A 15388-nucleotide genomic window follows, 5' to 3' on the forward strand; every position below is an offset into this window, starting at 1 on the left:
GTATTAAGGCCATGCATTAGTTGAGGCACGGTCTAAAAAGATCGTTGCTAGGCGATGTGCGGATTGCGGGTCGCGGGTGAAAATGACGCCTGTCAAACGAAATATTATTTCTCATATAAATCCAACATACGTCCATTTTATGTTCTGTTTATTATTCTATTAGTATCAATAATAATATATTCATTGACATGTTTGCTTTTTAAAGTAAATGGGTAAAGTTTTTAGTCATCTTTACACGATTTTAGAATTAATTGGCCCGTCGCCATCACCCAGCAAAGTGACGTGCGTCCGACTCCACGTTCTCTCAAGGAATGCGAAGCGAGTACAAATTTTCGTCGCGCGTACAGTTGAACATTATTTGGCGTTTCACTGATGCGTCACCTTAAGTCTTTCCATATATGGCTCCGGTACCATGAAGGCATTATCGATGTTGGATCATTTTACCAACAAGCCACTACTGGAATTCGAGCCAATATTTTAAAATACAATACGCATCTATTTCTGACCATATTTCAATATGGGTAAACAAACTCGTGGGAACTGAATAACTCAAGTACCTATGTGTCTACCTACACGACTAAATCGATAGTACCTATCGAACGTGAGAAATATAGATATATGGGTAGGTAGGTACCCAGGTAGCGGCGATTTTCTTTGACGCAGTTGCAGTGACGAAGGGTGGAGGTAAGCTGTTAAGATCCGTCATAAATAGTGCACATTAAACTTTGTCAGTCATACGTATTTGTTTTCATTGACATAAGACTACAATTTACATGTGGTTTTGGTTAGTTTTTAAAATACAATAATTAAACCATGCTAAAACCAAGCCATAATAATAAAGGCCATATTTATAAAGTATCTATAATTATGCAATTAAGTTATACATAACTTTGAATATATTATAGATAGAGTACCTATCTAATATTTTTTATCTTTTATGGTTATGTTTAGATAGGGCTTAATAAATTTAAAAAAAAATGAACCAACAATAATATGTAGGTATCTATTCTTAATACAACGAAATCAAATAATATGTATGAATGAGAAGGTGTGCACAATTTTGTCGTTTTTAGTTTGGTTTTTGGTTTGGTTTACGCAGGGTTTAATTGATTTTTAAAAATTAACCAATACAATCTGTAAATTGTAGTCTAAAATCAATAAAAACAAATACGTATGACTAACAAAGTTTAATGTGCACTATTTATAGCGTATCTTAACAGCCTACCTTCACCCTTCGCTACTGCGCAGTTGATGCAATCGATTCGTCAGATGATTTAAAAGGTGGCCTCGAAACACTTCAAATCAGTTATAGAATTAACATTTTTGAATTCAGATCATAAGCGTGCCGAATGCTTTCTCACTCGCACTTATGGTTCATTTTTGTTCAGGACTTGTTAGATACCTAATTATAAATTTTCGAATCGTTTTTATTTCTTCATATATTCTCAAACTTTCGATGTTGCTATGCTTTATAAACTTTTAGAAACGCTGACACATTATTATAATAAAATGATTTGGCACTGTAAACATATTTTTAATAATAACTTTTATATTGTATTTTTCCATCCGTGAATAGCAGATGTTATCTACTACATACGCTGAGCAATAATAATTAAGAATTCTCAAAGAGAAAACTAAAAAATAATGCATTGTTTCGCGGCCCCCTGGTTACGTAAACGTGCTCTCGAACGAACGAACGAGCGAGTCGTAGATATCTGATTTGGCAATAAATACCTAGCCACTAACTACAATATATACTAAAAATATTCTCTAAAATAGCTCAAATTAAATTGAAAAATATATTACTAAACACTATACAATATTAAGTGGCTGCATTTTTGCTACCGTTTTACGTCGTTTGATGCATAAATTCGCAATCGGAAGTGCACATTTTATTTTTACAAATATTCAGGAGCAACATTGCCATCTGTGTGGGAATTTTCAAAACAACCCCGCGCGCATGCGCAGATCTGGGAAAATTGTAATAATTTATTTTCTACAATATGTTGACAATCGGAATTTTCTTTCTGATAAGAAAATTCTAATCAAATACAGAATAGCTAAATAACGTAGGTTATAAAATTAGATTTTCTTAAAATCTAAATAGAATGTGACTTTTATTTTCTATTGATAAATGAACAGATCGATAGTTAGGCATTTAAATCGACTGTCAAAGTTTTAAATAAATGGTTTCTTATCTTAAATGTCAACATAGCTTTAAACAATAGATGATCTGACACCGCTTGCGAATCGAATGACAATAAATAATATTGGTTTTACTCGACGCAGGACAGCATTATGCTTTAAAATGCCCAGATCTAACTGGTATAGGACTTAGATTTGGTATTTAAATCATCATCATCTATTCAGCCACTCCCAATCTACTGCTGGATAAGTCTATTCCGACCATGTCTGATCGTAATAGGATCATATGGCCCTCCACAGAGTGGAGGTTTGTATTAACAGATTTTGTTTTTAAGAGAAATGGATGTCAGCCACTTGTTCAACCTATTATGTACATACTCTGACGCATGCACAAACTGAAAAACAATATGTGCACTTCCCAGACCCAAGATTTGAACTTGTGACCCACGACGCTATAGGCCGACGCTTAAGCCGCGAGGCTATCGTGGGTGTCAAGATAAGTCTAACCATAGTTGTAAAAGTCTAAAATCAATTATTTTCAAGAAATCCAAGAGAAAATTATGTTTTTAAAACTGTTTAGGTATCATAATAATATAATTTTGTTGATTCTACTAGTCTTCTATTCTACTTCTTCTCTACGTACATTATGATTGGTTCGGTATATTATTAGATTCCTCTTTTTTTAATCTAAATAATTTCCTTTTTTCTTCTTCTTTTGCAGATAGATAAGTATAGGTATTATATTTTTTAAACCATCTGAAAATATAAGCCTATGGTCTTCTAAATATTTCATTTAAATGCAGTTACCTCTACCTAACCATAATTCGATATTGCTTTTTAATATTAAAAATTGTCTGACTTAACTTTGCTATTTTACAATAAATAATTTAATATTAATATTGGATTGATTAGTTTTTTTTATTGAACGTAAATATTCTGGCGCAAATTACTCCTAGATGCGACCTTGTGCCGATAAAAATCACCCGCAAATATGACAGTAGGCAAGTCGTGAGATCGCGATTTGAACGGAGTTCTCATGAAAACCCGACACCAACCCGGTATCGCACCGTGGTTACTAATGTCCAATAAGAAATTATTATTTATTGATATTGATATGGCCCAATGATTGAACGGTGAATAGCTGATAATAAGGCTTCAACTGTTTAGTCATTAATAAAAATGCCCAATAAAAATGGTCACATTAAAGAAATTACTTATATTAAAACAATCACAACAATACGTAAGTTACTTATTAACTTATTATCATTATCAACCATACTGTCTCACATTAGGAACAAAAATCATCGACACAAGTATCATTTTTTTTTAATATATCCATAGAGGGTGCTTCGATGGAATTCGAATTTAAATTCTAATTCAATTCACAATGGGGGAGGTGGGTTGACAGGGACCTAGCCTAGGTGCCCGGCTTGACGGGTCGACCATTTAAGTGAGATAGGCACACCAAAAATTTACTCTAATAGTGAAAAATCGTTATTTTGCTTAGAGTGTATAGGTATATAGACATTGTTAAAATTTTAATATATGTGGCTATGGGATGTGATATGATGATCAATATAATTAAATGCTACCTGGTTTCCACATCTGGTTTCCATCATTGCTTCATAATATGAAGCAAAGTGCCGTAAATTCAAATGGATTTATTTAAAAACACAAAAAATCGCTCGAGAAAGCTTGGGGTAGGTACCACAGAATACTATTTAGGGAACACTACTATAGAACATCACACTGCCCCTAACCTTTGCGATAGGTAGGGAGGCCCGCCGAGCATGCTGGCCTGGGTCCCGCTTTAGGATGTGGGGGCGATGAGTGTGGGTAGGTTAGGTACCAGGGAACTCAGAAATAATGGGAACTGAAATACATAACGGGTAAGGCGAAGCAGGTAACCGACTCGAGTAAGGAAGAATCCGGGCTAAACTTACACACGTGTCAAGAATACGTTTTACCTCGAATACTGAAAACTGCTCTCGGTTTATGCATTTACGCTCATTTAATGTTGGTGTATTACACCCACTATTGCACGTGCATAATGCGTGCTTCATTTTTCGTAGGACACTCACGTATTCAAAACACTGCATCAACATGCGGCGTATTGAATATAGCCTATCGATATTCTATTTATTATCTGTTCTGTGTTAGGTACCCACTACATATTCCATACAAATAGCTTTCACTGACCTGAGACTTAAGTAAACATGTAGGTTTAAAAAAAATCATTAACTTACATACCTACGACAGTAAATGTATATATGCCTACTGCAACGATAACACCACGCTGTCCATACATATCAATGTAAAAACAAACGAAAATATTAAAAAAAAACATATATATGAAACGAAATTCCCTCCCACAATGTTAAGAACTCTCAACGGTTGTCAAACTTGCCGCTCAATTTGAATTTAGAACCGAACGACACAATTTAAATTTGGAACGTGAAAATAAAACAAACAAGCGCGGGAAAAAAAGCAAAATGGCGTTACGCCGTTTCCTGTTTCGAGACGACTAATATCCACTAATGTGCATATTAATAATATTGTTTTTCTTTTTACCGGAGATCGTGCCGCGAGATAAAAGCTGAAAACTACGCACTTCTGCAGTCAAATGGTCACATATTTAATCCTAAAATAAATCAATGCATCTCCATGCATCTTTATGGTCTTAACAATTATTTACAATCAGATGTATCACTAAAATTATATCTACCGGCTCGCTCGAACCGGTTGATAAAAAAATCTGTCAATCACCGAGCCGGTAGATACATATTTTTTTTAAATATAAGAATAAAAGTATGTAGGACTCAAAAATTCTAATGAGTAATGGTAAGTAATTGTGTAGATACATACCTATATTATATATCTACTTGTTTAACAACCTACTTTTTAAGTCAGTGTATTAGTCTAATACTGAAATAAATTACTGTAGACAGTTCTGTTTAAAAATATGTTTTTAATAAACATCTCCGATGTTTTTTTTCATCTTTTTTCTTATTTATCTCTCAAATGAACTCTCAATGCGGAGTAACATTCAAATAAAATTAACCCAAACGGTTGAGGGGAGAATTATGTTAGACAATATGGAACGGGTATTACCAGAAAATCATGAAGACGTATCGGCTTACTTTTAAATTAAGGACAAAGGTTTACTTTATCTAACACATAACATTTTTTGATTATTTTTTTTTTTTACATTTATAGTGAACGTCACAAATTATTAATTTAAGACGTTCACAACATTACATTTAGAAACAAAGAAATGTTATTAAAACAGTATTATATAAAAAAGGAAATATATCAGTATTAAGTTATTAAACAGTAGAAAGGTGTAAATACAAAAAAATATTAATTAAATACAAGGAAGTACCTACACCGAATGAGCTAAGCAGACCCCATTTTAAGAATTCACTCATCCTCAATATCAACTTCCGAAGCGATTTGGTTGAACAGAGTTTTGATAACAGCGTACCTAGTTATTAAAAGATTCTGACTATTATAAAAATCATCATAATTGGCACCACAATGCAATTAACCTGGCATACTTCAAGAAACGTCTCCAATTCAATATTATGTAGGTATGCAACAAGGACAACATCTCTCCACTGCATTAGTCTTAGAGATGCTGTATCTCTTTCTATACTATAGGGCCGAGGTCTTCGGACCTTTCTTTTTCCTTCCTGTATATTGAAGATGACCTCCTTGGGTAGTCAGCAGGGAACTCAGAATCTGTTCTGTGGTAGTCAGGTATCTTACATTGTTGAACCCATAAATAGGTAGGTACTTATAATTAGTATTAAATAAACAGATGAAGTATTTATATAGGTACATACAGAAATGTTACGAAATAGTTAGGCATGGAATCTAAGCTAGTTCAAAAACTACAAAAAACACGTAATCGTGGTATTTTTTCATATTCGTCGATTCGCATAGTAAAACTTGTCTCATTTTTAATTATATTATTGACCAATGCTATAATGCTTGGTTAAGCCATGTCTGCCCAATAACTACATGTGAAAACATGGCTTTAGGCTTTTTCAGGTCCTAGATTTAGCATCTCCACTCACAATAATTAACACAGTAAAAATAACTTTGCACTATGCACAATGTAGGTACGTCTGTACATTACCTAGCCCAGCGGTTTCTAAAGTGTACGCCGCAGGACCCCAAGTGTGCCGCGACTGGCTAACAGCGACTCGCCACCGTGAACTTAATAAGTTCGGTAACCTCTAACCTTAACATTACTTCGGAACTCAAATAATCTTAGAGCAACGTTTGTATTTATATGCCTACATAAAATTACACTTTACTCACTCTAAGAACACACAGTGAAAGCTCAAAAACAAAATGTTCTTAATAACAAATTTAATCACTGTAAAAGTTGCAATAAATATAGAATAAATTAATATATAAGTACTGCATGTTACTTTCAGTACGACAAAAAATTATACAACCCCCAAATATCTCTTTTGCGGTATCCGTATATAATAAAATTAATATAGAGAACTCGTCATATAGGTATGTAATAATAATATATTCTCATAACTGCTCTCTTTCGGTAGCAGTTATTGCTTAGAATCGGTGATAGACATAAGAACTAAAAATAAACACTTAAATAATAAAAAAATGAGACATTAAAAATAATATTCAGAAGGGTGCAACCTCGGCACACTGTGAGTTGATTTAAATTTAAAGCAATGCGGTTCTGATAATTTAAATTTAAAACATGTGTGTATTATTATTTATTACATACAAGTATATATTTTTATACGAAATATAGGATATGTACCATAAGCTCGCTCTCTCTCTCTCTGCACTTTGACTTCGTTCTGTCATAAACCATAATCTTAGAGACAAGACACACGATCCTGCAAATTCACTCAAACTGCGGTACCGCAACGCAAATCTTCCTCCTAATTAGAAAAGCAAAACACTCAGTTATGTCCGCTTTCTATTTGGAGCACAAAGAGGACATCTCCAAGAATCCATGCCAGTCGCTGGTCTTCTTGTGTCTTTCCAGGTGATTCTAGCAGGCGGGCACGTTTGGAGGGGTCAATTTTGAAAAAATGTCCATAATATTTTTTTATTGGGTGAGGTTAAAATTCACAGGTATGTAGATTCCCCATATCCAGACACTCCGCACTTTGAGTCTAGCGTTACCAGTCCATTGTGAAGGCTGTTCGAGAGATAATCTTACAAATTACGACGAAAAATAATAAGTAGTTTTCTGTTACGTCTCCGTCTATCAGTCTATATAATATGTATTTTTTCCGTTCCTAGGGGGGGGTCCGGAACCGAATCACCCCCTTCTTGTGTGCGCGCCTGGATCCCAGCATCCCGTATCTTTACCGCAAACATTCTTTGGATGATACTTATTTAATAGATACGCTTTTCACTATAAGTAGGTATAGATCGACGTATAGGTATATTTGCTAGTGCACATCGACAGACAGTTTTTTAAAGATTTTTTGTTAAATTTAAGCATATTATGAACCAGTAGGTATGCCTGTGGGTCTATTCTGTACTTATCGACCACTAAAGTGATATATATTATCAAACATAGGGTTAGTTTGTATCAAAGTATTAGCACTTATTGTAACAATTACAATACGTTGGTTGTAATTGTTGCAATATGCGTTACATTTTAACAGCGCCTCTCTTGCTGCTGTTAAAATATAGCACTTATCGCAACAATACAACCAACTTATTGTAATTGTTACAATAAGTGCTAATACTTCGATACAAACCTACCCTAAGTTTGATAATATCTATCACTTTATCACTTTAGCGGTCGATAAGTATAGAATAGACCCACTGGTAAATGAATAGCTATGTATCATTTCATATTCGTATAAATTAGCGAAGGTAAGTCCTACATGTTTTATCAATTGCATTCATAATCATTAATCAGTAATTCACTGCTCATTCGTAAGTCAATCAATGCTAATAATCATCATGAATATAATATACCTACATAGGTAATATGTATACATACATACTTATATCCTATGTGTGTGCAAACACCGAGCAGAAGTTGAAATATCATTTGAAATATTCAAAAATACGTAGACACGAGATCTACTCACGATATAAATCAATTTCAAATAACACATAGAGCCCCGATCCTATTCGAAAAGGGAGCCATATAATAAATCTACAAAATTTATCGGCACAAAAGATTATCGACAAAAAATAGACTTCGGAAACCGTATCTGAAAATAGCTACACTTTATTCTCACACCCCACACAAACGGATTTTTCCTTCACAAACTTTTGTAGATACAATGTAGTTTTAAATTCTGTTGTATTTCTGGCATTTTTGGGTAGTTAGGTATGTATTGCATAGTATTAGTGTTAGATCAAGGCAGCCCTCGTAGCGTAGGTCACAATACAGTATTTATGTAATTTTCTCAAAGTCTGGGGTTTTCTGTGATTAGTTCACTGATAATACTAATGTTTCATTACTATTAGACAATTGTCATTGGACCTCGTGGCCTATTACAATACTAAATGGAGATAAAACATTCTACAATCTTTGCTATTTCATATGTAAATGATGTTTAAAAACATTTAAAAATTTATTTGCTTGGATATAGGTACACAGTCTTAAAAACACATCAATGTATCTCTTTCCTAGAAGCATGTGCTGTCACTAAAAGTAATTAAGTATTATATAATATAATATAATATAATATATAGATATATTGACAATAGTATTAGTGTTTTTTGTGTAAAAGTACCTACATTCAATTTTCTTTGAAGAAAATTACGCAATCGATCCGTTAGAAGATCTAAAGTGGGCTCTGGAAACAGTTCAAACCAGTCATGCAATTATTAAATTATACCAAAATCTTAAAAAGAGACGTAGGTATTTTTTATAAGTTGTGTATAAAATAATTACCCATGGCATAGCAAAATCCCTGCAATTAACATTAAAGGGGGCAAATGGGCCATAATATAACTACTCATGGGGATACGTACTTACTTGTACTTAAAAAAATAAACATTTTAGAAATATTATTGTATCACTTTCATTTTCAATAATATATTTTTTTATATATATATATATTACTAAGTAGGTACGTAGTTGGAATTTATGGTTTAATTTATTTTTATCGTGGGGGGGGGGACTCAAAATCGATCAGTGCTTCGGCCCTCAGAATCATTTATCCCGTCACTGACAGTGGCCTAAATATAATATATTAGTGAAAGCTACAAAATGTTTTTTTTCTAATTTGACACCTTTATTAATTTAATTAATACCTACACTATTACTATTATTGAAATTCCTCACGGATCCACCCCCACAGATAGACCTCGGGTGTATTTTTTCCACCTATTCCCCAATGAATGTATTTCGTTTGACAAGTTATAGCCCTTGCCACCATGCTGTAACTTACAGTCGCTGAGTCAATAACTTATGGATATTTCTTAATAATCGTAGAACCGGAAGGTGACTTCTCCCTGTTCTCCCCTAAAGTAAGCAAGTGTGTTCGTGCCACTATATTAAAATATAAATTTTATTTAGTTGTATGTACTATCCACCTACAGTGTGAATGTACCTCTATGATATTATTCAAATTTGGAACATAGGTAATTAGGTACTTCAAAAATACATTATCTGATATCTTACTTCATATGGAATAAAGACAGATAGGTACCTACATCAATATTGGAAAGGCAAATTCGAGTAAAGGTATTTTTTTTTTGACGCAAATGACGCAACATATTCCTCCAAATAGTTAAAATCAGTTATTATAGATATTAACTTATACCAAAATCGTATAAAGATGCATAGGTATTTCTCACAAATTGCTACATATCTAATGAATGAAAGTTTATATTTATATATGTACCTACCTATATATTATGTAGGCATATGTATATATATATATACTTACCTGCATTATTAGAATTATTAATCAACTTATATTCTTTTCGTGTTTTAATATTATAAATTTATGCAAGTACCTAATCTATTTGCAAAATAATAAATCATTTGAATGCCATGATTCATTTGGGACATTCAAATTTGAGCGATATTTGATTATTAGCGTAGGGGGGCTCAAAAACAGTCAGTACGTCGGGCCTCTGCATCACTAAGCGCCCTACAAATGTCGAGGGTAAAAGAGTCAAAAGAAAATAATCGAAGAAGTCCATTCACATTGTATTACTTCGTAAATGAATAATGTGGTTTGGCAGTTAACTAATCCTATTTTGTATTTCTAGTGTTTTATGGCCTGACCGTCATTAAGTAATAAACCAAGCCTCACTTTAAAGCCTTAGTCCGTCGCGACTGGCTTTTACATTTCTATCATATTACCTAATATATTCTGCGGAAGCAAACTTCAATAATTAGTAAGTAGGTAATCTACCATTTTCGTTCCAAAACGGAACATCTGGTTCTACACAGAGTGGAGATTATGTTGACAGATTTCTTTCGAGGAATAGTTGTGAGCCATTTGCCTAACCCATTATATACTTTGTACTAAATCATACACATATTGGAGTAAAAAAAACAACATTTATTTAGTTAGTGGATCCTTACTATTAAAACTAACCTATGATGATGATTATCATGCAACATTGAGTAAACTTGAGCAAAGAAAAACTTCCCTGTATCCAAATTTAAATAACGTATTAGGTATAAGAACTAGGGAAAGGGTAGATGGGGGGTAATCGGGCGTATCGGAAAATACGTAAGTTGAAAAGTTCCAATAAAATTGTTAACACGATATTTTGTCGTAAACGTGATTTTTTTCTGTCGGCACGAGTCGTGCATCGTTGGTATAAGTGCCGTTATTAAACAATGTTTATACTGTATGCTTATAAGATACGTTAAATAGATGCTACGATAATAAAAATGTTGCCATATATTTTAAAGATTTTTTTTGAAAATATATTATAAAATATTTTATCGCTATAAAATAGACACAAACAAAAAAACCGACAGCCAACATTAAGACAATTTGATAAGCATTTCATATAAGAATTACTAGTTAAATCCGTCGTAATTAAGTTGGATGCCCATAGCTTAATTTTGGTAAAGCACATTGACGTAAATTCAGTGGTTACAGGTTCAAGTCCCGTTGGGCGTCGCACTTTAAAAAAATCTGGTAGGTATATAGGTATATAAGGTGTTTTCAAATGATCTAATACATGTTTGTTTTTATTACACTAAGCTACAATATCATGCTGATAGTATTGGTTCGTCTTTAAAAATAGTTATACCCTGCCTAAACCAAGCCATTATTAGAAAATAATCAAAAAATATTTGTCTCTCTATAAAATATCAAAAATTATGCCATTAAATCATACATAGTTTTAGATATTTTATAAACAAGTAGATGAATATTTTTCATCTCTTATACTTAGGTTTAGGCCGGGTTTAATGAAATAAAAAAAAAACTAAACAACATCATTTGTTTTAAGTATTCTTAATTCAACGAAAACAAATAAGTATGACTGCAAAAGTGTGCACTATTTTTATCGGATCGCCTATAGCAGGCCTAAACTATTATGGTTGATATTGGCAGGATTTGATTGATTTTTAAAAACTAACCAACACTATCTGCAAAATTGCTGTCTTAGTTTAATAAAAAAAAACTAAGCCTACAAAGTTTAATGTGCACTATTTATATCGGATCTTAATAGCCTACCTCCATCCTTCGCCACTGGTACTTATACTGTCATATCTTGTCATCGTCAAGGCGAACTGTGCCATGGTGAAAGTATTTTACGCACAATTTACATGTAACCTATTAATTTTATAATTATATGAAGAATACAGTATCAATGAAAAAATGTTGGTTAACCCTTTAGTGGGGAATTATTACCGAGACGCCGACCTGTGTCACGTGGCCCTATAAAATTTATGGCTTATTCTTATTTATGCGATTTGTTGTTGACGAAATTCGATAGCCCAGAAGGAGTCTATCGATATCCGAACTCACTTCTTACCTCATAAAATAAAATAATACTTAATATTGTAATAGAATTGATTTTTTTTTCTCCGCCGAGTCGCGTTTGATTCGGTAATATTTTACCATTCAATCGACATCACGATCTTGATAGGGATATTATTTTCGATAAAGAAATAAATTCCGAATACTTTATGGCAGGTACCTATTCACCCGCCTTTCCCCTAAAGGGTTCAAATTATTTTATTGTAATAAATTTATATTTGAAACACTCCGGTATATCTGGATATCAGTGGCGAAGGGTGTAGGTAGGCTGTTTAAATCCCACATAAATATGTAGTGCAAAATAAACTTTATCAGTTACACTGTTACAGTACACTCTCAGTAATCCGCCGTTATTTTTACTAGTTGAAAGCACAAAATCAAGCTCTATAATTCGCCAGTACCGACCGCATCTCAATTATGCCGTGCTCCAATGCATCCGGGACACACAAAATTAAGCTTTTGGTCATAGGGAAAGCCAGGAATCCTAAGCCATTCAAGAATATCTGCCGCACTGAACAAATGGTTGAAACAAGTGATTTACTATTTGATATTTAGTTTATACATATGTAGGTATAATTTAGTAAATACTTTTGATTATAAATAAAACCGTAATTTGCTAGTTCAAATTTCTCAAAAAAACTATTTTTACGAAATACATACCTACCTATTTTAATTTTTACTATATTGTGTACGCACTATAATCCGCCGCTTTTACTAATTTGACACTTGTTTTTTGGGTGGTGGCTTACCGAGAGAATACTGTATACGTATTTGTTTTCATTGAACTAAGACTACAATTTACAGATGATGTTGGTTAGTTTTTAAAATTCAATTAAACCCTGCGAAAACCAAGCCATGAGAGATAATAGTAAAAAAATACTAGTATAGATCTATAAAATATCTAAAATTATATCATTAAAATCACACGTCATTTTGGATATTTTACTGTTAAAATAATATGTTTTATCTATTATGTTTTGGTTTGGGCAGGGCTTAACTAATTCAACAAAAATAAATAAATATGAATGAAAAAGTTTGCACTATTTTGTCGGATCACCCATAGCATACCAAAACTAGTATGGTTTGGTTTAGGCAGTGTGCAGTATTTATGGCTAATCTTAACAGCCTACATCCACCCTTCGCCAGTGGTAGGTATACAACATAAATTGTATTGAATAAAATGGGTACTTACGTACCTCCGTGTATAAAACCAGTCTACTCAATGTCATTACAAATGGAAAAGCCAATAAATACCCACAAAACTAATAAAAATAGTATCAACCTTCTCAATCATCATTAACGTAAATTGAACAACAACGAAAAAATTAAGCCATTTATTGTCCCCTCAATTTTATTTTCTTATCTTTCGATTATTATTACTTGACCCTATCAACACTGCCCACCTTTCCCCCCGATCAACCGTCGAACTGTCCAATAAACTGACCACAATCATAGTAAACGCCTCAATAAAAAAAGAAACACTCAATTACTCACCTGACGATGTGACAATGACAGCAATTACGGCTATCTCCACTATCTGTTTGCATCAATTTCTGACAACTCCGTTTGGTTAAACAAACGCCCAGTAATCGAACTTGAATAATAAATGCGAGCAATTATTAGTATGGTTGTTATTGGTATTTTTATATAGCTTTCGGCGGGAATAGAATGGGGGGTCTCGTTTTGCGCCCCCCGGGGGGTGGGTGCTCGATGACAGGCACGCGAGACGTCAACCTCCCCCGAAATTATGGCATAAAGGGGCTCAAAACTGGCCGATCATTTTTTTATAGTTTGTATCGTATTCTAGAAACATCACTTTTAAGTACATGATAAAGTAAACACTTAGATAATAAATATTAGATATTAAAATTATATTCTTTGTCTTAGATCGCATATGTCAATCATTTATCTTTAAAGAACTGCTAAATACACTCTAATTATTTTTTGTTTCATTATCCTGTTATAATTTAAATGTCCTAGGTAAATGATCATTCCAATCCATCCCTGTTATCAAGAAAATAATATATTTCAATAGTTTTGACATAGAAAAGGATTGGGTATTCGAATGAACTATCAATAATTTTCACTTCCACCTCATTGTTTATTGATAGGTTACTAACCTAACGTAACAACCTAACCTAACCAATGACATTATTAATGGACAACGCACTCAGTATAGTAGCTAGCAAGTAAATTCGCGCATAGCGACATTCGCACATGTGTAGGTAGACGTCACGTGACAAAATTTCGCAATTTCCATTATGCGATAGATATCACGCATCAGGAATTTATAACAATATCACCTTTATTGTAATGGGCAATGGCGTTAGAACAGTGTTTCCATTGTCAATGTTCATTTGATCGAGCGATATTGATATTAAAATATTAATTATGGGATTCGGCAGACCAGACAAAAAGCATCGGGAATTTATAGCAATATTACCTTTATTGTAATGGCGTTAGAACAGATTATGCCATTCGGCAGACCCGACAAAAAAGTGCATGTCATTTTTTTGTCCAGATGCTTCGTCCATATTAATGTCATTGAACCTAACACAACAATTAGAAATTCGTCAATAACTTACTATCCAAACATAAGTTTTTCATTATAATGTTGGTATGATCAGACGCTCACACAATGAGAACGGTTTCGGAACTAAATAAGAAAATAACGTCTTTTTATTCTTCTTCAGGACCTTACGACTGAAAATCGTAACCAGGATGATTTGGATATCGAAAGCCTTATCAAAGGGTTGACTTTAATTCCTCTCGGCATTGTACGCCACGCAAGGCCCGTGACAGTGGAAGAGCCGTAGAACTCATGAATTGGTGCAATCATTAAGGCCATTCAATGTTTGCTTAAATATTCTAACTCGGCGTGTCTAAACTAAGACAGCGCGGATGACACAAACGGACAATAATCATCCTAATATCATTATACCTGATTGCCTACGCGCAATCGATATCCGTTTGTGGATGCTACACTTATTGTTATAGCTGCAAGTCTAGGTATTATACTCAATATTAGGAGTGTCTGGGTATGGGGTATGTACCTACCCGGAAAATCGAAATAGTACATACTAGATTTTGTTAACATCGTCCATGGTCCCGCCGCCGTAAAAATGAATATAAAATTATTATAGGTAATTTTTCGATATGAATTTCGGTGCGCAAAATAGCATAAGTGTACTATGTTAAATAGATACCTACATGTTTTTTTTAAATTTGTACTACCTACTTTCTGGTTATGTTATTTAATATTTGTA

General features: G+C 33.4%; 1 protein-coding gene across 10 annotated transcripts in view; it reads left to right on the top strand.

Annotated features, from left to right (window-relative positions):
• Positions 1-15388, top strand: part of ct (homeobox protein, cut) — a 411674-nt gene that overhangs the window by 11546 nt on the left and 384740 nt on the right. The window lies entirely within an intron of this gene.

This window comes from Rhyacophila brunnea, unplaced genomic scaffold (assembly GCF_057557595.1).
Source record: "Rhyacophila brunnea isolate RB1 unplaced genomic scaffold, BYU_Rbru_1.0 scaffold_23, whole genome shotgun sequence".
Lineage (NCBI taxonomy): Eukaryota > Metazoa > Arthropoda > Insecta > Trichoptera > Rhyacophilidae > Rhyacophila > Rhyacophila brunnea.